Genomic DNA, 22,385 nt, shown 5'->3' with positions numbered 1-22,385 from the left:
TCTTTGACACTCCTCCCTTCAGAGAGTGAAGTCTAATTCCTCTGCCCTTGTGTGTGAGATAAACTTAGTTTCTTGCTTCTGACAAATACATGATGACAGAAGTAATGATGTGTGACTTCCAAGACAAGGTCTAAAGGGCAGTACAGTTTCTCTCTTGGTCTACTCACTCTGAAAGAAGCCAGCTACCATGCCATGAGGACACTCAAGTACCCAAAAGGTTAGACCCAGATGGTAAGGAACTTAGGCTCTTCACTAATAACCAGTGAGGATCAGAGATCTCTTGCCAATAGCCATGTGAATGCACTTTCCAGGAAGAGGATCATCCTGCTTCACTAAAGCTTTTAAATATCTACAGCCCCAGGAAGCATCCTTTATTAAAATTGAAGTATTAATATAATTGATTTACAATGTTATAGTAATTTAAGGTGTGTAACATAGTGATTCAATATATATTACAAAACGATCACCATAATAAATATTATTTCCACATGTCACTAGTAAAGTTATTACAATATTATTATTATTAACTATATTCCCTATGCTGTACTTTACACCCCCAAAACTTATTAATTTTATAACTGGAAGTTTGTACTTTTTAATCCCCCTCACCTATTACACTCGTTCACCTATCCACCTCCCCTCTGGCAACCACCAGTTTGTTCTCTGTATCTGTGTCTGGTTTTGTTTCATTATATTTGTTAATTTGTTTTGTTTTTTAGATTATACATGTGAGTGAAATCAGGTATGTGCCTTTCTGTGTCTGACTTATTCCATTTAGCATAATACTCTTTGGACCCATCCATGTTGTTGAAAAATGGCAAGATTTTATTCTTTTTTATGGCTGAGTAATATTCCATTGTAGGTAGATAAATAAGTAGATATAGAGTAAGCAAGATGAGTAGATATATAGTAGATCAGTTCAGTTCAGTCACTCAGTCATGTCCGACTCTTTGTTACCCCATGCATCGCAGCACGCCAGGCCTCCCTGTCCATCGCCAACTCCTGGAGTTCACCCAAACCCACGTCCATCAAGTCAGTGATGCCATCCAGCCATCTCATCTCTGTCATCCCCTTCTCCTCCTGCCCCCAGTCCCTCCCAGCATCAGGGTATTTTCCAATGAGTCAACTCTTCACATGAGGTGGCCAAAGTACTGTAGTTTCAGCTTTAGCATCATTCCTTCCAAAGAACACCCAGGACTGATCTCCTTTATAATGGACTGGTTGAATCTCCTTGCAGTCCAAGGGATTCTTCAAGAGTCTTCTCCAACACCACAGTTCAAAAGCATCAATTCTTCAGCACTCAGCTTTCTTCACAGTCCAACTGTCACATCCATACCTGACTACTGGAAAAACCATAGCCTTGACTAGATGGACCTTTGTTGGCAAAGTAATGTCTCCGCTTTTTAATATGCTATCTAGGTTGGTCATAACTTTCCTTCCAAGGAGTAAGCATCTTTTAATTTCATGGCTGCAATCACCATCTGCAGTGATTTTGGAGCCCCCCAAAATAAAGTCTGACACTGTTTCCACTGTTTCCCCATCTATTTCCCATGAAGTGATGGGACCAGATGCCATGATCTTCGTTTTCTGAATGTTGAGCTTTAAGCCAACTTTTTCACTCTCCTCTTTCACTTTCATCAAGAGCCTTTTTATTTCCTCTTCACTTTCTGCCATAAGGGTGGTGTCATCTGCCTGTCTGAGGTTATTGATATTTCTCCCGGCAATCTTGATTCCAGCTTGTGCTTCCTCCAACCCAGCATTTCTCATGATGTACTCTGCATAGAAGTTAAATAAGCAGGGTGACAATATACAGCCTTGACGTACTCCTGATAAGTAGATATAAATTTTTGAATCATTGTATTTCATTGTATTTTCATTTTAAAACTCAGCATTCAAAAAAATTAGATCATGGCATCCAGTCCCATCAATTCATGGCAAATAGAAGGGGAAAAGGTGGAAACAGTGACAGACTTTATTTTCTCGGGCTCCAAAATCACTGCAGATGGTGACTGCAGTCATGAAATTGAAAGACACTTGCTCCTTGGGAGAAAACCTGTGACAAAATTAGACAACATATTAAAAAGCAGAGACATCACTTTGCTGACAAAGGTCCATCTAGTCAAGGCTATGGTTTTTCTAGTAGTCATGTATAGATGTGAGAGCTGGACCATAATGAAAGCTGAGCACTGAAGAGTCAATGTTTTCTAATTGTGGTGCAGGAGAAGACTGTTGAGAGTCCCTTGGACTGCAAGGAGATCAAACCAGTCAATCCTAAAAGAAACCAGTCCTGAATATTCATTGGAAGGACCAATGCTAAAGCTGAAACTCCAATACTTTGGCCACCTGATGTGAAGAACTGACTCATTGGAAAAGATCCTGGTGCTGGGAAAGATTGAAGGCAGGAGGAGAAGGGGACGAGAGAGGATGAGATGGTTGAATAGCATCACCAACTCAATGGACATGAGTCTAAGCAAACTCTGGGAGATAGTGAAAGACAGGGGAGCCTGGCCTGCTGCAGTCCATAGGGTTGCAAAAGTCAGACACGACTTAGCGACTGAACAACAACAAATTTTTATTTTCATTTGTTTCCAGATACTTTAAAATGTTCTCTTTTATTTTTTCGGTGACCCATTGGTTGTTTAGTACCATGTTGTTTACACTCCATGTGTTTATGTTTTTTTCCAATTTTTTCCTTGTAGCTGATGTCTGGTCTTATACTGTTGTGGTCAGTAAAGATGCTTGATATGACTTCAGTCTTCTTAATTTATTGAAACTTGTTTGTGGTTGCTGACAAAGTTCTGTATAGTCAAAGCTACGATTTCTCCAGTAGTCACATACAGATGTGAGAGTTGGACCACAAAGAAGGCTGAGTACCAAAGAATTGATGCGTTCAAACTGTGGTGTTGGAGAAGACTCTTGAGAGTCCCTTGGACTGCAAGGAGATCAAACCAGTCAATCCTAAAGGAATTCAATCCTGTATATTCATTGGAAAGACTGATGCTGAAGCTGAAGCTCCAGTACTTTGGCCACCTGATGCAAAGAGTCAACACATTGGAAAAGACCCTGATGCTGGGAAAGATTGAAGGCAGGAGGAGAAGGGAACGACAGAGGATAAGATGGTTGGATGGCCTCACGGACTCAGTGGACATGAGTTTGAGCAAACTCCAGGAGATGGTAAAGGACAGGGATGTCTGGCACGCTACAGTTCATGGGGTCACAAATAATTGGACACAACTGAGCAACTGAACAACAACTATATATGTATACACACACACATATACATACACACACATACATGTATACTATATATACACATACATATATATATATGGTAATATGTCTTGTTTTTGTATCCATTCAACCATTACGTGTCTTGTTGGAACATTTAGTCCATTAAAGTATTGATTGATGTGTACTTATTGCCATTTTGTTAATTGTTTTTTGACTTCTCTTTCAAATATGAATTAAAACCCTGCTGGGTAGAGTTTTTTTTTTCCATCTATGCCATGCAGCTTGCGGAATCTTAGTTCCTGACCAGGGATTGAACCCATGTCCTCTGCAGTGGAAGAGTCCTAATTACTAGACCACTAGGGAACTCCCCTGGGTAGAGTATTCTTGGTTGTAAGTTTTTTTCCTTTGATCATTTTGAGATTTTGAGTGTATTATGTCACTTCCTTCTGACCTACAAAGATTCTGCTGAAAAGTCAACTGATTGTCTTATGGGAGTTCCTTTGTAACTCCCATAGTTGCTTTTCTCTTGACACTTTTGCGTCTCTCATTATATCTAATCTTTGCCATTTAAAATTTTGTTTATTTATTTTTTGCCTATGCTGAGTCTTCGTTGCTGTGGGCTTTTCTCTAGCAGCAGGAAGCAGGGGCTACTCTCCAGTTGTGGTATGCAGGCTTCTATCTGTGGTGGCTTCTCTTATTGCAGACCATGGGCTCTAGAGCTTGTAGGCTTCAGTAGTTGTGGCTCTAGACTTTAGAGCACAGGCTCAATAGTTGTTGGCTCATGGGCTTAGTTGCTCTTTGGCATGTGGGATCTTCCTAGACCCGGGATCAAACCCGTATCTCCTGCATTGGCAGGCGAATTCTTTACCACTAAGCCACCGGGGAAGCCCTAATGTTTGCCATTTTAATTATAATATATCTTGGTGTGACCTCTTTAGAGTTACCTTATTTGAGGCTCTTTGTGCCTCCTGAACTTGGATGCCTGTGTCCTTTCCCAGGTTAGTGAAGGTTTTAGCTATTATTTCTTCAAATAAGTTCTTTGCTTCTTTCTTTCTTATTCTTCTGGGATTCCCATAATGTAATGTTAATATGCTTGATGTTGACCCAGAAGTCTCTTAAACTATCTTTTTTTTTTTTTTTTTAATGTATACATGGCATGTGGAATCTTAGTTACCTGACCAGGGATCAAACCCATGCCCTCTGCATTGGAAGCATGGAGTCTTAACCACTGGACTGCTAGGGAAATCCCAAACTATCCTCATTTTTAAAAAACTCTTTATCCTCTTCAGCTTGGGTAATTTCCACTACTCTGTCTTCCAGTTCACTAATCTGTTGCTTTGTATCATCTAGTCTAATGTTGATTCCTTCAATGTATTTTTTAATTTCAGTCATTGTATTCTTCAGTTCTGTTTGTTTCTTCTTTAACTCTGTTGAACTTATCTTTGTGTTCATCCATTCTTCTGAGTTCACTGAACATTTTTATGATCATCACCTTGAACTTTTTATCAGATAGATTGCTTATCTCTACCTCACTTAGTTCTTTTTCTGGGTGTTTGTCTTATTCCTTTGTTTAGAACATATTCCTCTGTCTCCTCATTTTGATTAATTCACTGAGGTTTTCTATGCTTTTCCTATGTTTTAAGTAGGTCAGTTACATTTCCTAATCTTGGAGAAGTGTCCTTATATAGGAGATGTCATATGGGCCCAGGAGCACATTGCCCCAGGCACCAGAGCTATATACTTTAGGAGTGCTCCCTCTGTGGGCTGTTTGGGCCCTTCTGCCTATGCTGGGACCAACTGTTGAGGGTATGTTGGTAGGCAGGACTGGCCCCTGGCCTGGCTGACTGCCATTCCCTTCCTTGTGTAGTGGTTGTTGGCCTACTAATGCGGAGGACTGGGTCCCAGAACAGCTGGCTACATTGCTTAGGGATTCCCAGGGCTGGTGCCAGCTTGCTAGTGGTTGGATAAACCCTGGGTGCTAACAGGCTAGAGGAAGGACTTCAAAATGATGTTTCTAAGCACCAGTGTTCTTATGATAGAACAAGCTTCCATAAGTGGGCTGCTGCCAGTGTTTGAGTCCCCAGGGGAAGTCCCGGTTGCCAAAATCAGCAAGTGGGTCTGACCCAGGCTCCTTGAGACTGGAGTAGCCTCTCTACTGAGACTCACAGTGTGAGGTATCATGCTCCTCCTTTAAGAGGAGAGCCTCTGTATTCTACAGCCTTCTGACTCTGTTCTGGAGGCTCATCTTCCTATGCAAGACCCCCCAGCCTGGGGGGCCAGATAAGGGTCTCAGACCTCTCACTCCTTGGGGAAAACGTTCGCAATTGTGATTATCCTCCTGTCTGTGGGTTACCTACCTAGAATTATGGTCTGAAGTATACTACATCTCTGCCCCCCTACTGATTTGTTATGATTTGTTCTTTATATCTTTAGTAGTAGAAAATGTTTTCTGCTGGTCCTCAAGTTGTTCTTATAGATAGTTACCATATACTGCTGCTGCTGCTGCTAAGTCGCTTCAGTCGTGTCCGACTCTGCGACCCCATAGATGGAAGCCCACCAGGCCCCCTGTCCCTGGGATTCTCCAGGCAAGAACCCTGGAGTGGGTTTAGTTACCATATAAATAGTTGTAATTTTGGTGTGCTTGTGAGAGGATGTGAGCTCAGGGTGTGCCATCTTGGCCTGCTCCTCTCCTCAGCAAATCTGTGAGAGACCCTGAGCCAGGACTACCTAGCCAAACTACTCCCAAATTCTTGACATACAGAAACCATGAGATGATAAATATTTATTGTTTTTAACTGTAAAGTTTTGGAGTAATTTGTTGTACACCTGCACACTAAGTTGTTTTGGTCATGTTCAACTGTTTGTGACCCTATGGACTGTAGCCCACCAGACTCTTCTGTCCATGTGATTCTCCAGGCAAGAATACTGGAGTGGATTGCCATGACCTTCTCCAGGGGATCTTCCTGACCCAGGGATTGACCTCACATCTCTTACGTCTCCTTCATTGGCAGTCAAGTTCTTTACCACTGGTGCAACCTGGGAAGCCCAAAAGTGTTACTCAGTTGTATCCAACTCTTTGGGAACCCAAGGCCTGTAGTCTGCCAGGCTCCTCTGTCCATGGGATTCTCAAGACAAGAATACTGAAGTGGCTTGCCATTCCCTTCTCCAAGGGATCTTCCCAACTCAGATCGAACCCTGGTCTCCTGCATTGCAGGCCAATTCTTTCCCATCTGAGCCACATAATACCTAGGGCCACCTCTGAGTTCATCAGGGCAGAATATGCAATCCTCATGCAGAAAGAGGTATAGTAGAGAAACTGGAATATTTGGTGAACATAATATCTACAACAGTAACTGGAATACTTAAATCTAGTCCTCTACCTCTCCATTAGACAAATAACTGAAGCAAGAAATAAATCATACAACCTCTCAGTGTTTACTCCTTTCCCTATCCTGTTATCCAGCATGTTCCATAATCAGCAAATAAGGTGTTTTAAGTCTGGGTTCTGTTACTCCCTTCCTAATCCCTGTTGTTCCGTCGCTCAGTTGTGTCCGATTCTTTGCAACCCCATGGATTGCAGCACACCAGGCTTCCCTGTCCTTCACTATCTCCTGGAGTTTGCTCAAACTCATGTCCATTGAGTCGGTGATGCCATCCAACCATCTCATCCTCTGTCATCCCCTTCTCCTCCTGCCTTCAATCTTTCCCAGCACCAGGATCTTTTCCAATGTGTCAGCTCTTTGCATCAGGTGGCCAAAGTTCTGGAGCTTCAGCTTCAGCATCAGTCCTTCCAGTGAATATTCAGGATTGATTTCCTTTAGGATTGACTGGTTTGATCTCCTTGCAGTCCAAGCGACTCTCAAGAGTCTTCTCCAACCAACACCACAGTTTAAACACATCAATTCTTTAGCCCTCAGCCTTCCTTATGGTCCAGCTCACATCCATATGTGATTATTGCAAAAACCATACCTTTGACTATATGATTCCTATTATTGTTTTAATCAGAATTTATTTAGGAAATTTCCCAGCAGTCCAGTGGTTAGAACTCCATGTGCCACGGCCAAAAACTTTTCTTCAATTTTATTTAATAATCCGCGAGGTTGAGAGTATAGAGTTGAGTGGTTCTTATATGTTTATTATGTTTTACAACATTTCTGGTTATTTTTGTTTGTTTTCAGTGGTTTTTATTATAAAATAAAACGGGCACAGAAAAACACACAGAGCTTAGTGAACTATTACAAAGTGAGCTCTTTTTTAATCTAGTACTCAGGTCAAGCAATAAAACTTTGTTAACTCTCTCAGAAGACTTCCTTGTACCTTATCCCAGTCATATAAGCACCTTCCTCCTCTCAAAAATAACCACTATTCTGACTTATAGCAATAATCTCCTTGCATTTCTTTATAATCTTCTCACATGAATATGATACTACAGCTTAGTCTTGCCCTTTTAAAAATTATTATGTCTTTTTTCTTTGCTCTGTGTTTTAAGTCTCTTAATTTATTGTTTCCTTCTCCATCACTTTCTTTTCCTTAAAATTCATCTGTTGAAGAAACTGGTCCATATGACTTGTAGAGTTCCAATGGTCTGGATTTTACTAATTGCAATTCAAGGACAGTTCACCATTGTTGTATGTCCTTTGTTTCGCCTACAAATTAGCAGCTGGATGCAGAGACTTTATCAGACTCCAGGTTTGATTCCTTTGAAAAGACTACACATTACTTGTGTTTGCCTAGTTGTTCCTCTTTTTGTATGACGTTGTCGTTCAGTCGTGTCCGACTCTCTGCATGACGTTAACAGCCACTGATGCTCCTTGCCTGGATCCACTAATTAACTGGGGGTTAGAAACTGGTGATTTTCTAACGCTTTTTATTTATTTCCTGAAATACATCTATAAAAGAGGTGCTTCTGATTTTACTTCTTACTTACCCAATGGTAGAATTCATCATGGGAAAGCAGGATAAATGCTTGATCCTTTCCCATTATTTGCCAGTTATCAAGATAATGAATTGACTCACTATCATACCCCAAATATGATCAGCTTTTAAAAATATCACTGTGAGCTCAAGGGCCTAAGCGTATTTCATCAGTTTTAATCCACTGCACTTATTATTTTATATTGATGGTCCAGTTGCCGTTTTTGCCCAGTAAGTGCTTCTTCAACTTGTTTCCTGAGTCCTTTTGACATGTCTTTAACTGCTTCCTTGCTAGATAGTATGGCAAAATGTTTCAGATTCATCTTATATTTTCCTGCCCAGATCTAGAATCAACTATTTCTCTAAGACACCCTAGTTTCTTTTAGGGGAAATGGTATTTCAAGATCACAATCTGAGCATTAGAGGTTCTTATTACTACTGGGTATGTTACTGTTTTTAGACCTAGTCTGGTTGTTAGTTTTCCCTTAGTTTTTGATAATTTCACTGTAATGTACCTAGGCACGAGCTTGGGTTTATTTTATGCTAAGTATCCATTTCAAATCCTAAAAGATGATGCTATGAAAGTGCTGCACTCAATATGCCAGCAAATTTGGAAAACTCAGCAGTGGCCACAGGACTGGAAAAGGTCAGTTTTCATTCCAATCCCAAAGAAAGGCAATGCCAAAGAATGCTCAAACTACCGCACAATTGCACTCATCTCACATGCTAGTAAAGTAATGCTCAAAATTCTCCAAGCCAGGCTTCAGCAATACGTGAACCATGAACTTCCAGATTTTCAAGCTGGTTTTAGAAAAGGCAGAGGAACCAGAGATCAAATTGCCAACATCTGCTGGATCATGGAAAAAGCAAGAGAGTTCCAGAAAAACATCTATTTCTGCTTTATTGACTATGCCAAAGCCTTTGACTGTGTGGATCACAATAAACTGTGGAAAATTCTTCAAGAGATGGGAATCCTAGACCACCTGACCTGCCTCTTGAGAAATTTGTATGCAGGTCAGGAAGCAACAGTTAGAGCTGGCCATGGAACAACTGACTGGTTCCAAATAGGAAAAGGAGTACGTCAAGGCTGTATATTGTCACCCTACTTATTTAACTTCTATGCAGAGTATATCATGAGAAACGCTGGGCTGGAAGAAGCACAAGCTGGAATCAAGATTGCCGGGAGAAATATCAATAACCTCAGATATGCAGATGACACCACTCTTATGGCAGAAAGTGAAGAGGAACTAAAAAGCCTCTTGATGAAGGTGAAAGAGGAGAGTGAAAAAGTTGGCTTAAAACTCAACATTCAGAAAACGAAGATCATGGCATCTGGTCCCATCACTTCATGGCAAATAGATGGGGAAACAGTGGAAACAGTGTCAGACTTTATTTTTCTGGGCTCCAAAATCACTGCAGATGGTGACTGCAGCCATGAAATTAAAAGACACTTACTCCTTGGAAGGAAAGTTATGACCAACCTAGATAGCATATTAAAAAGCAGAGACATTACTTTGCCAACAAAGGTCCATCTAGTCAAGGCTGTGGTTTTTCCAATGGTCATGTATGGATGTGAGAGTTGGACTGTGAAGAAAGCTGAGTGCCGAAGAATTGATGCTTTTGAACTGTGGTGTTGGAGAAGACTCTTGAAGAATCCCTTGGACTGCAAGGAGATCCAACCAGTCCATTCTGAAGGAGATCAGCCCTGGGATTTCTTTGGAAGGAATGATGCTAAAGCTGAAACTCCAGTACTTTGGCCACCTCATGTGAAGAGTTGACTCATTGGAAAAGACTCTGATGCTGGGAGGGATTGGGGGCAGGAGGAGAAGGGGACGACAGAGGATGAGATGGCTGGATGGCACCACCAACTCGATGGACATGAGTTTGAGTAAACTCCGGGAGTTGGTGATGGACAGGGAGGCCTGGCATGCTGTGATTCATGGGGTTGCAAAGAGTCAGACGTGACTGAACTGAAGTATCCATTATATTTCCTAAATCTGAGGGTTGTGTTTTCTATATCAATTTTGAAAATTGTTTAACTTTATTTGAAACTCCAGTCAGTTTTCTGAAGTGCTTGTTTAATTTTGCACTTCTATCCACAATGTAGGGCTTCCCTCAGAGCTCAGTTGGTGAAGAATCTGCCTGCAAGGCAGGAGACCCAGGTTCAATTCCTGGGTTGGGAAGATCCCCTGGAGAAGGAAAAGGCAACCTACTCAAGTATTCTTGCCTGGAGAATTCCTTGGACAGAGGGTCCTGGCAGGCTACTGTCCATGGGGTCGCAAAGAGACAGACACGACTTAGCAACTAAAGCACCATCCACAATGTATGAACATTCCAGTTATCCCACATATTCATCAATAATTTTAATTGTCAGTCTTTTAATAACCAATCTGGTGCATATGTAGTGGTATCTGACTTTGATTCTTATTTGCATTCTCTAGATGAGTAATGATGTTGAGCAGCTTATCAATTGTTAGGCAGTTGGATAGCTTCTGTGATGTGTTTGTTCAAACCTTTTGCTAAGTTTTTAAATTGGGTTGTGGTCTCTCTTTTATAGATTAGTACAAGTTCTTTTGTATTCTGGATAAAAGTTCTTTGACAGATAGATGTGTTAAGAATGTTTTCTCCTGGTCTGTGACTTATCTTTTCACTTTGTTAATCTGTTGATGAGCTCATGGACTTCCCAGGTGGCGCTAGTGGTAAAAAAAACAAAAAAAAACAAAACCTGACTGCCAGTGCAGGGGATGTAAGGGACACAGGTTCAAATTCTGGGTTGGGGAGATCCCCAGGAGACAGGCATGGCAACCCACTCCAGTATTCTTGTCTGGAGAATCCCATGGACAGAGGAGCCTGGCAGGGTACAGTCCATGGGGTCGCAAAGAGTCTGACACGACAGAAGTGACTTAACATGCATTCATGTTGAGCTCATAGGCTAAGTCTTTCTTATCATGGGATATTTCCATGATACATTGTACATTTTTAAGTTTTGAATTATATTTTGTAATTTTTAAAAACCCGCCTTTGGTAGGATTTTATCTCAAAAATTTTGTATTATCTGAGTTGAGATTTCCTCTCTAGAGAAGGTTTGTATTTGCTCTTGTCATATGTCTTAAAGTAGGAACAATTTTTTACTTTAATGTTTTGGCTTGAAGGTCCTAAAGACATGTAGGTAGCGCAGATATGATTCTCAAACCCACCTGAGGGTGGGCCTATGGTTACAAATTCTTGAGGGAAATTTTTTTTCATGTAGAGCAAGCTAAAACAGACATACTTCCTTGGTATTTCTCTTTGATGATGGAAAAACTCTGGTCTCAATTTTTCCTTGGCATCCTGCTTCATTTTCTTTCCGTGTATCTTTTAAAACATCAAATCCTTGATTATTACGAAGACAAGCAACCTCCTTCACTTCCCCATCTATAGGATCAATTCATATTTGTCCTACAATTTTAATTCCCTCTTTATTTTTAGGCCCTCAACTTAAAAAAAAAAAAAAAAACTTTCTTAGGAGCTCAAATGTAGTATTTAAAATAATGTTTATGGTATTTTAGTCAGCAAGTTTAGGTGTTTTGTAGCAGGGTAGGAGAGTATTAGAAAATATAGACTTAAATATTAGTGGAAATACAATGCCAAACATTTCTGTACCCATTAAATCATTCCTATTCTCATCTCCTCACAGTCCCTTGGGAGAAAATTTGTACTAGAGATGTGAGGGCCTCTCTACTCAACACAGACTTCCTTGGAGTCTGAAAAGTCAAAACAGTGTCCCTTAAATTTCCTCATTAATTTTGCTTAATCCTTAAGGAGTTTGTTAACATTTGATTTTGCTTAATTTTACCCACATCCTCTTTTCTCAGAAATGGGCATTATATGGGGGTTCTAATGGCTTCTTCAACATCAAATAACTCTTAAAAGTAAAACTGTGATGTATTGAGTGTGAATGAATCAAACAGGCAATAAATTTCCATTGAAACACATATGGATTTAATAATTAGCAAGAAAGCTCCTCCTAATTAAAAAAATGTTTTTGGATAATGTTTGAAATGTTAGAGAAATGCAAAATGTTGCTGATTGTATTGTCTCAGCTTATAGATTTCCTCTGAAACTCTGATATTACAGCCATAGACCAGATAATCCCAACCAGTGAGTGATCAAGTTAGTAGTTTTGGGGCAAATAGTAAGGATTTAAGAAATTTTAGCTACTCTATTTTTCATATGTTGGAAAATCCCTAAACTTTATGTTGATGGAAGAAACTTCTTGTATCAGTCTAGTACAGGAGTCTCTACTGTTCTCAGTCCAGTAGAAGAGTCGATATGCTAACAAATGAAAGCAATAGAATATGCAGGGAATAGTACTGAGAAAAGGAGGGCTTAGTATTTGCAGCCTAAAGTACCATAGAAGGTCAGCCCACATGATGCTTGACCTGAGTCCTAAAGGAAGAGCCATTTATTTACCTGCTGTGCTACCATCAGCAGAGGGATAGCACACCTTAAGACTTAGAGTGGGGAAAACAGATTGGAATTTGGGGAGTACTACAATTGAGAGCGGTCCAGTGAAAGACAGGCCTACACGAGCAGTTAGTGGAAAAGTGAAAGTGAAAGTTGCTCAGTCATGTCCGACTCTGTGCCTCCATGGACTACAGTCCATGGAATTCTCCAGGCTGGAATACTGGAGTGGGTAGCCTTTCCCTTCTCCAGGGGATCTTCCCAACCCAGGGATAGAACCCAGGTCTCCCACATTGCAGGCGGATTCTTTACCAACTGAGCTATCAGGAAAGCCCATGGGTAGTTAGACATCTGACTGAAGAAGAATTGGGCTCCAGGGACCTTTGGTTTTATCCTAAAAATCAGTATTTTGATTATTATCACAGCACGTCACTCATTTTTCTATGTATTTTTGATATCACCTTTATCAAGGCATAATTTATATAGAATAAAATGCACCTATTTTAAGCATACACCTTGGTGACTCGACAGATTTATATACCTATGTAACTACTATCACTCAATCCATAGAATGTTATCATTATCTCAGAAAATTCCCTTGTGCTCTTTCTCAGTCAACTACCCCAATCCCTAGTACACACACCTGCTGCTGCTGCTGCTAAGTCGCTTCAGTCGTGTCCGACTCTGTGCGACCCCATAGACAGCAGCCCACCAGGCTCCCCCGTCCCTGGGATTCTCCAGGCAAGAACACTGGAGTGGGTTGCCATTTTCTTCTCCAATGCCTGAAAGTGAAAAGTGAAAGTGAAGTCGCTCAGTCGTGTCTGACTCTTAGTGACGCCATGGACTGCAGCCTACCAGGCTCCTCCATCCATGGGATTTTCCAGGGGAGAGTACTGGAGTGGGGTGCCATTGCCTTCTCTGATACACACACCTAGGCAACCACTATAGATTTCTGTCAATATAAATTAGATATAGCTTTTTCAAAGTTTTAATTAAATAGAATTATATAATATACCTGTGTCTATATATACTTCTTTTTGCTCAGCATGATATTTTTGAAGTCCACCCACATTGTTGTGTTTAGCAGTAGTTCTTTTTTATTTACTGCTGAGATTTTGTTAGATTTATATACTTTGTTCGTCTAATTATTTGTTGGAGGACATTGGGTCATTTTCAGCTTATGGCTATTGAAAGTCTCTCACTCTTTGCGAACCCATGGACTGTAGCCTACCAACTCTTCCATGGAATTCTCTAGGCCAGAATACTGGAGTGGGTAGCCTTTCCCGTCTCCAGGTGATCTTCCCAACCCAAGGATCGAACCCAGGTGTCCCACATTACAGGCGGTTTCTTTACTGTCTGAGCCACCAGGGAAGGTCTTCTGGCTATTATAAAGGGGCTACAAACATTTGTGTATAAGTCTTTATCAGTACTCACTTTAACATGTGTTGTAGCTAATAAATTTTCTAGAAAGACCCTATCACCCCACCACCTTTAGCCAAAGTATCTGTGTATGTTGCTGGGAGTGAAGGGACAGCAGCATGGAGAATTTGTTTCAGGTTGGGGCAGTCCTGGTACCTCATTCCCCTGCAATAATAATTGGTCCAAGGATCAGGCATATGACCAAAGATTAGTTAGAGCCTTTTCCCAGAAGAAAGTCTTTTTTTTTTTTTTTCCATTTGGCTTGCTAAAATGGGACTATATAAGCTTGAAGCTGCCACATCTTTCTTCCCTGGTGGCACAGAGGAAGGCCTTCTGTGGCAGGAGAGAATAATAACAGTGCATGAGAGAAAATAGAGATGGGTGAAAGAGAAAGAGAATTCCTACCTCCTCTAGGAATTACCTGTGCCTGACAGGAATATCCACATTTAGACAGAATTGGGAAACCAAAGAGAGGAGAGCATGGCAATCCACTCCAGTATTCTTGCCTGGAAAATGCCATGGACAGAGGAGCCTGGCGGGCTAGAGTCCATGGGGTCACAAAGAGTTGGACATGACTGAAGCAACTTAGCACACACACATGGGAATCCAAAGAACCTGATAAAGAAAAAATGGAAGCTAGAAGAGAAAGACACAGTGAAGACAGCTGAAACTCATGGATCATGTTTTCAGTGTCTTAAGATCCATATGCCGGTCTTTTCTTAACTTTGAAATTAAATAAGGAAGCTGCCAGCCTGAGGCTTTGACAAAGAGAGTAAGTTGACTCCTCACTGTGGATCAAGGATATCACACAGACAGAAAACTGTTTCCCTACCTCTCAAGGAGCTAAGTTTTAGAGGATAAAATGAGAAAGAGACTAGAATACTTTAGGCAAAGATATATATATAAGAAACATTTAATGTTCTAGAGTGTATGGTCAAAGATAGGGCATAGCCAGAAGCAGGAGTTGGGTCATGAAGGACCTAGAATGCCACACTAAGAAGTTACATTTTATGTTGTAGCCATTGGGAAGTTATATTAATTTCTCAGACCTGCTAAACAAAAGTACCATAACTTCGGAGCTAAATAACAGAAACTTATTTTCTCAAAATTCTGGAGGCTAAAAGTCCAAGATTAAGCGATCAACAGGTTTGATTTCTTCTGAGACTTCTTTCCTTGGCTTGTGGAAGGTTGTCTTCTCCCTGTGTCTTCATACGGTCTTCTCTCTCTATGTGTCTGTGTCTAAATTTCCTTTTCTTATAAGGACACCAATTAGATTGGATTAGGGCCCACTCTAATAACCTCATTTCAACCTAATTATCTCTTTAAAGACCCTGTCTTCAAATACAGTTACATCAGAGATACTAGAGGTTAGGACTTTAAGATATGAATTTTTACGGGACACAATTCAGCCCATAACAGAAGCCATTGAGGGATTTTAAGTAAGGAAGGGCATAAATAGGTTTGTACTTCAGAAACACTACCAGTCATAAATGTGAAGCATGGATTGAAGGAGGACAAGATCAGGGGCATGAAATCGTGTTGGGAGGCTTTTGTAATCGTCCAGGCAAGAGATGATAAGGGTCTAAATTAGAGAGGCTACTCACTGCTAACCTGGCTATAGACTGCTGCCTGGTTAGAATATGTCACCTCTGGATAGAGTGGCCTATAAATAGGTGGTGACTCTTCTCACTAGGACACCTTTTGCTGTATAAAATGTTTGTGCACATTTCATTTAAAGGAGAACGGTAGGTGAAATGAGGCAGTAAGAAGTTCCATGAAGGTTTTTAACCACGTCATGGTTTTTAGAAAGCTTCCTTTCTAAAGGGGTTGTGTTCCTTTACTTGCCATTGTTCCTATTCCTACTCTTGTTATGGAGGTGTGTTTTTGCTTTGGTAGAAAGATCACAAATTATGGAGTTGTAGCCTGCTGCTGCTGCTGCTAAGTCGCTTCAGTCGTGTCTGACTCTGTGCGACCCCGTGGACTGCAGCCTACCAGGCTCCTCCGTCCATGGGATTCTCCAGGCAAGAACACTGGAGTGGGTTGCCATTTCCTTCTCCAATGCATGAAAGTGGAAAGTGAAAGTGAAGTCGCTCAGTCGTGTCCGTCTCTTAGCGACCCCATGGACTGCAGCCCACCAGGCTCCTCCGTCCATGAGATTTTCTAGGCAACAGTACTGGAGTGGGGTGCCATTGCCTTCTCCCAAGTTGTAGCCTACTTGGAGCCTTAATTCTGGTGAGGCGTAATTACTAGGTGAGTAACCTTGGGAAGGGCTTCCCAAGTGACTCAGTGGGTAAAAAATCTGCCTGCCAATGCAGGAGACACAAGAGATGTGGGTTCAGTCCCTGGGTCAGGAAGGTCCCCTGGAGGAGGGCATGGCAACCCAGTCCAGTATTCTTGCCTGGAGAATCCCATAAACAGAGGAGCCTGGGGGGCTACAGTCCATAGGGTTGCAGAGTCGAACATGACTGAGTACGCACACATGCAACTTTGGTAAAGTCATTTTATCTCTCTGAACTTCAGCGTTTTTTATATAAAATGGGATGCTAATAATAATCTACCTCACAGGTTTGTTGAAAGAATTAAATGAAATCATGAATGAGAAGTGTTTCATAGAAAGCTGTGTTATTTATGTTCCTTGGTATTCCCATAGGATATCTATAGGTGGGAGTGGGAAGCAGATATCCTTTACAGAGGATCTGATGACTATGATTTATTGAATTACCTGCCAGGAGCCCTAGATGTGAGCCCTAGAGTATCTCTTTCTTCTAGAAGGGGATCCCCAGGCCACAGGCATTGGTTGGCTGGCTGGCAGTTGTATCAACATTTGAGAAAAATGTGACTTCTCTGGGATATTTGGATCTGAAATTAAGGTAATTTCCTGATTACCAGGAAAGAAAAAAATGCAGTTTGATTTCAGTAAATGCTAGAATTTAGGGGGCATTTTTAATATCATTAAAACAAAGGAGAAGATAGACAAAGACAGAGAAAAAAAGAGTGAAAGCCACACGAGGAAATAAAAAAACAAAATCAGAAAAGAAACTAGGAATAAAAAAAAAAGACTTCCAAAATGTCTCCTATTTCAGACTTCTTATTTATGTCTCGTTTCTTTAAGTATAAAAAACCTCAAGGGAAAGGAGAGAAACTGTTCTTTTTAGTATTTATGTGTATGTCTGGATAGTGGCAACTCATTATTAATATTGTTGCTAGCAAGAAATGATTCCTGGAAATATTGACTTGGGTCTGTTATTACATATAGTAACTAATATTAATGTGGATTATATATCTCAGTGAGCACAAAGATTCTATTTAACTTTTTAAAAAAATGATTTAGTTGGTTGATCAAACATTTAATTATTCTTAAAACCATGCCTCAGAGGGGAATGTTTCTTCAAAGAAGCCTGGCATGTTTTCATATGAGGAAACATTTTCTAAAATTGAAACTGAACACTAACAATATTCCTTGATAAAAACAAGGAATACTGACAAGGATAATACTAACAATAGAATACTAACAAAATTCTTTTATAAAGAAACTGGAAAATATGGTAAGAATAGGTCCCCAGATGAGACCAGAAATCAATGATTCCTTCATTCAATAGACATATAGGACAGGAAGTTTTTGTTAAGTGCTAGGTGAAGAGTGAGTGAATAAAACATAGACCCTGCCCTCTTGGAGTTACAGTCGTGTGGGTGAGTTAGAATAGATAGTAAATAAATACATAAATAAATATACACTTAACATATAACTACAAATTGTGAGAACTTTTATGGAGGAAAAGAACAGTTGCTATGAATGACAGTAATAGAGTAACGAGAATAATCTCCACATCTAAAGAAGACTTTAGATTTGGGTTGCTAAAGAAATGACATTGAAACCTGAAAGATGAGTAGGAATTAGTCCTAAGAAGAATGGGAAGAAACTAGTCTAGGCAGAGGAAACATGTTTTAGTACTGAAAGAGGAAAGAGTTCATCATCGAGTTCATTAAAGCAGGCTCATGTAGCCAATCTCAGGTAAAGCTCAGTTAAAAAAAAAAAACAAACAACTTTTTATATTTCTCCAGTGAAAAATTTGGCTTAAAACTCAACATTCAGAAAACTAAGATCATGGCATCCAGTCCCATCACTTCATGGTGAATAGATAGGGGAACAATGGAAACAGTGAGAGACTTTATTTTCTTGGGCTCCAAAATCACTGCAGATGGTGACTGCAGCTATGAAATTAAAAGACACTTGCTCCTTGGAAGAAAAGCTATGATCGACCTCAGTTCAGTTCAGTTCAGTCGCTCAGTCGTGTTCGACTCTTTGTGACCCCATGAATCTCAGCATGCCGGGCCTCCCTGTCCATCACCAACTCCAGGAGTTCACTTAAACTCACGTCCATCAAGTCAGTGATGCCATCCAGCCATCTCATCCTCTGTCGTCCCCTTCTCCTCCTGCCCCCAATCCCTCCCAGCATCAGAGTCTTTTCCAGTGAGTCAACTCTTCGCATGAGGTGGCCAAAGTACTGGAGTTTCAGCTTTAGCATCAGTCCTTCCAAAGAAATCCCAGGGCTGATCTCCCTCAGAATGGACTGGTTGGATCTCCTTGCAGTCCAAGGGACTCTCAAGAGTCTTCTCCAACACCACAGTTCACAAGCATCAATTCTTCGGCACTCAGCTTTCTTCACAGTCCAACTTTCACATCCATACATGACCACTGGAAAAACCATAGCCTTGACTAGACGGACCTTTGTTGGCAAAGTAATATCTCTGCTTTTGAACATACTATCTAGGTTGGTCATAACTTTCCTTCCAAGGAGTAAGTGTTTTTTAATTTCATGGCTGCAATCACCATCTGCAGTGATTTTGGAGCCCCCCAAAATAAAGTCTGCCACTGTTTCCACTGTTTCCCCATCTATTTCCCATGATCGACCTAGACAGCGTATTAAAAAGCAGAGACATTACTTTGCCAGCAAAAGTCTTGCTAGTCAAAGCTATGGTTTTTCCAGTAGTCATGTATGGATGTGAGAGTTGCACTATAAGGAAAGCTGAGTGCAGAATTGATGCCTTTGAACTGTGATGTTGGAGAAGACTCTTGAGAGTCCCTTGGACTGCAAGGATATCAAACCAGTCAATCCTAAAAAAAATCAGTCCTAAATATTCATTGGAAGGACTGATGCTGAAGCTGAAACTCCAATACTTTGGCTACCTGATGTGAAGAACTGACTCATTGGAAAAGACCCTGGTGCTGGGAAAGATTGAAGGCAGGAGGAGAAGGGTATGACAGAGGATGAGATGGTTGGATGGCATCACCGACTCAATGGACATGAGTTTGAGCTAGCTCTGGGAGTTGGTGATGGTCAGGGAAGCCTGGCGTGCTGCAGTCCATGGGGTCGCAAAGAGTCAGACATGACTGAGCAACTGAACTGACTGACCGATTTCTCCTGTCCTTATAGTTAATAGGAACCACAGACACTTACTAAGTTGTGCCTTGGGTATGGTCAAGGCTAAAATAACTGCTAACAGTTGAAACTCATGAGATCGTGGCTAATTCTGTCTCTGGTGAGGACAAGCAATTCAGGGGATGGGGGAGAATCTAACCTAGGGATTGAAGAGGCTTTATTTATTATATCATTATAGATGGACTACTTAAAAATTAGGTGTTGATTCTTCTTGACATTCCACTATAGTTTTGTGTTTTTTTAATTATGTGAATTTCCCTGGTGATCTGGTGACCTGTGTGGTTCCTATGTTCCCTATTTCTGTTATTGCTATTCCTCCTCTTCCTCACTATCCCTATGACAATTTCCCAGGCCAGGCAACTTGGAGCCACATTTGACTCTTCTGTCACTTGCCAGGAACAATAGATTACATATCTGCAGTGTCTCCAATGAGGCAATGAGTTGCCTCTGATCCATTCTCATGGCCACTGACTATGCCCAGGCTCTCCTGCTCAGTTCCTTGACTCCAGCCTCATCCAACTTAATCCATCCTTCAGGTTACTGCCATATTAATCTTCCTCAGAGTACTGTTCTAATTCTTCCCCTTTCTTAGCTCAGACCATTTGTTCTGTAAAATAAAAACAAAAAGCCCATAAAACTCATTTACCCTTAAGGGTCAGAAAGTGTGATCTTTAAGATTACCTCAACCTTTGTTCTTGTTCAGTCTAGAGTACTTCTGCTCCTATCTCCTACTCACTATTTGGCCATTCTAATCCAACAGTCTTCCAGTCCTTTAAGCCATTCTTTTATTAATTCATTCATTCAATAAATATTTATGAAATGTTTATTACATCTCAAGAAATGCGCTAGGCACCCAAGATACACAGTGAGCAAGATAGATACGGTTCCTGCCCTTGTGGAGCCCACTTTTTCACAAAGGGATGGTAAAAATTCAATCAAAGAAATATAACAAGCCAGAATAAAACAGGCACATTTTCCTTACAGCAGTTTAAATAAGTTCCTCAGACCCTTCAAGCTGAAAAACTACATTTGAAACTAGATTGGGAAGCTAGTGGGTCAAAAGTTACTCATCATCAGTATAGTGTAAGGTAGTAGAGAGAAATAAGGTTGGAGAGGTTAAAACCAGTTCATGGAGGGCCTTGCATACCAGGCTAATGAGTTTTAAACAGTTTATAGACACTGAGAAGGCATTCACTTTTTCTATCCCCTTTTTAAAATTCAAATTCTAAAGAACTGCCAACTTTCTTCATGCCTAGCCTTCCTTAACAAAACTGGAGAAGGTTGATGAATTTACTAATGACCTCCACTTTAGGCTGTTTCTTTTAATATTTGCATTTTAGCCAGTTTTTATAACTTTACATGGTTTTTTCCCCCTAATAGTGAGATCAGAGGCAAAAGAAATGTCGGAAATCATAAAGACAAGCCATAAAGCTCCATATTCATCTTCTTCCCAGGCAGACCAAACTGGAACCTAACCACTAGAGTTAGAGGACCACATGTCCTCATAGTCTTCTCTGTATCTGTTGGCCCTTTCTGCTTTCTCTGGATTAAACCCTTCCTTCAGGCCCCTTCCAGTCACTCCTCTGAGAAGGAAGCCCAGGAAAAGCTCTCCCTCCTCGGTCTTCACATGCCCTTTCCTCCCTCTGCTATTTTAATTAACATTTAATGACATGTACAAACTATAATCCCTCTTAACTGACAATCTATGACAGTATCTCTTTGCCTCCTAAATTACCTAGGCAATAGCAAGAAGATTTTTGAAAGAACCATATTGAAATTAGTCCTTTTTCTTTATAAGAAGTGGTATTGAAATTTTCACTCAGTTGTGTCCAACTCTTTGTGACCCCCACGGACTGTAGCCCACCAGGCTCCCCTGTCTATGGAATTCTTCAGGCAAGAATACTGGAATGGGTAGCTATTTCCTTCTCTAAGGGATCTTCCCTACCCAGAAATCAAACCCGGGTCTGTTGAATTACAGGCAGATTCTTTACCATCTGAGCCACCAGGGAAGCTCCATTGTATTGTTGAACCTATAGACAATTAGTTATGGACACAGTCATATTATTTCAGATTGGTATGGGTTTACAACACATTATGCTTTTATGGTTATTTCCAAACAACTTCCTGTCTCCTTTCAGCACATACCGGGATTCCCACATACAACTCTTCTAGTCATGGTAGAAGTTGTACTTCCGCAAACCATGTTCCTTTGGTATACCTAACATCTGAGTTTAAAATGCACTCTTAAGATCCTCTTGAACCTGAAATACTAAGGTGCCACCTTGAAATCTGCCTGAAAACATGTCCAAACTAGCCTTTTTCCTTCCCTGTCATACAACTTGTCACATATGTTCTCATCATGTGTTAGTCATTCAGTGGTGTCCAACTCTTTGCTACCCCATGGACCACAACCTGCCAGGCTCCTCTATCCACAGAATTCTCCAGGCAGGAATACCAGAGTGGGTTGCCATTTCCTTCTCCAGTGGGTTTTCACCATACTTAGTCCCTTTTCAATTCTTTTTTTTTGTGTGTGTGAATAATCTGACTTTATTCAGCATGCTAATAGTTTAAACTGGTAATAAATTAGTATATACAGTTATCAAAAATGTTGGGGGCTTTCCAAGAAAAGGGTTTCTGAATGTGTACACTGAATTATCTGCAGAATCCTCTGATGTGGAGTTACTGAAGAATGAAGTGTCTTTCTCTGTAAGTCATCTTAGTGTTTAGATTAGAAAGGTTTCGATTACCATTCCAGCTCCTGCACACTACGAAGCCTGAAATTACAGTACTGAATTTAGAAATCCCGATTCAGTCTCCTGATTTTAACAGATGAGGAACCCACTGGTCTTGCCAAAGATTACAAAGCTAGCAGGTCACAGAGCTGGATTACAAATCAGTCCTCAGAGGGGCTCTGAAATGTCTGTGAAGCTAAGCAAG

The 22,385-nt window shown here is 40.7% G+C and overlaps 1 long non-coding RNA gene across 1 annotated transcript in view; it reads right to left on the bottom strand.

Moving 5' to 3' along the window:
• The window catches only part of LOC147360366 (uncharacterized), a 62,330-nt gene that overhangs the window by 13,351 nt on the left and 26,594 nt on the right, over nt 1–22,385 (bottom strand). The window lies entirely within an intron of this gene.

The sequence above is a fragment of the Bos grunniens genome, chromosome 13 (assembly GCF_055505025.1).
Source record: "Bos grunniens cultivar Pamir isolate PY7600 chromosome 13, Bosgru_T2T1.0, whole genome shotgun sequence".
Lineage (NCBI taxonomy): Eukaryota > Metazoa > Chordata > Mammalia > Artiodactyla > Bovidae > Bos > Bos grunniens.
Note: the sequence above shows the minus strand (reverse complement) of the source record. Positions and strands in the feature narration are given on the sequence as shown.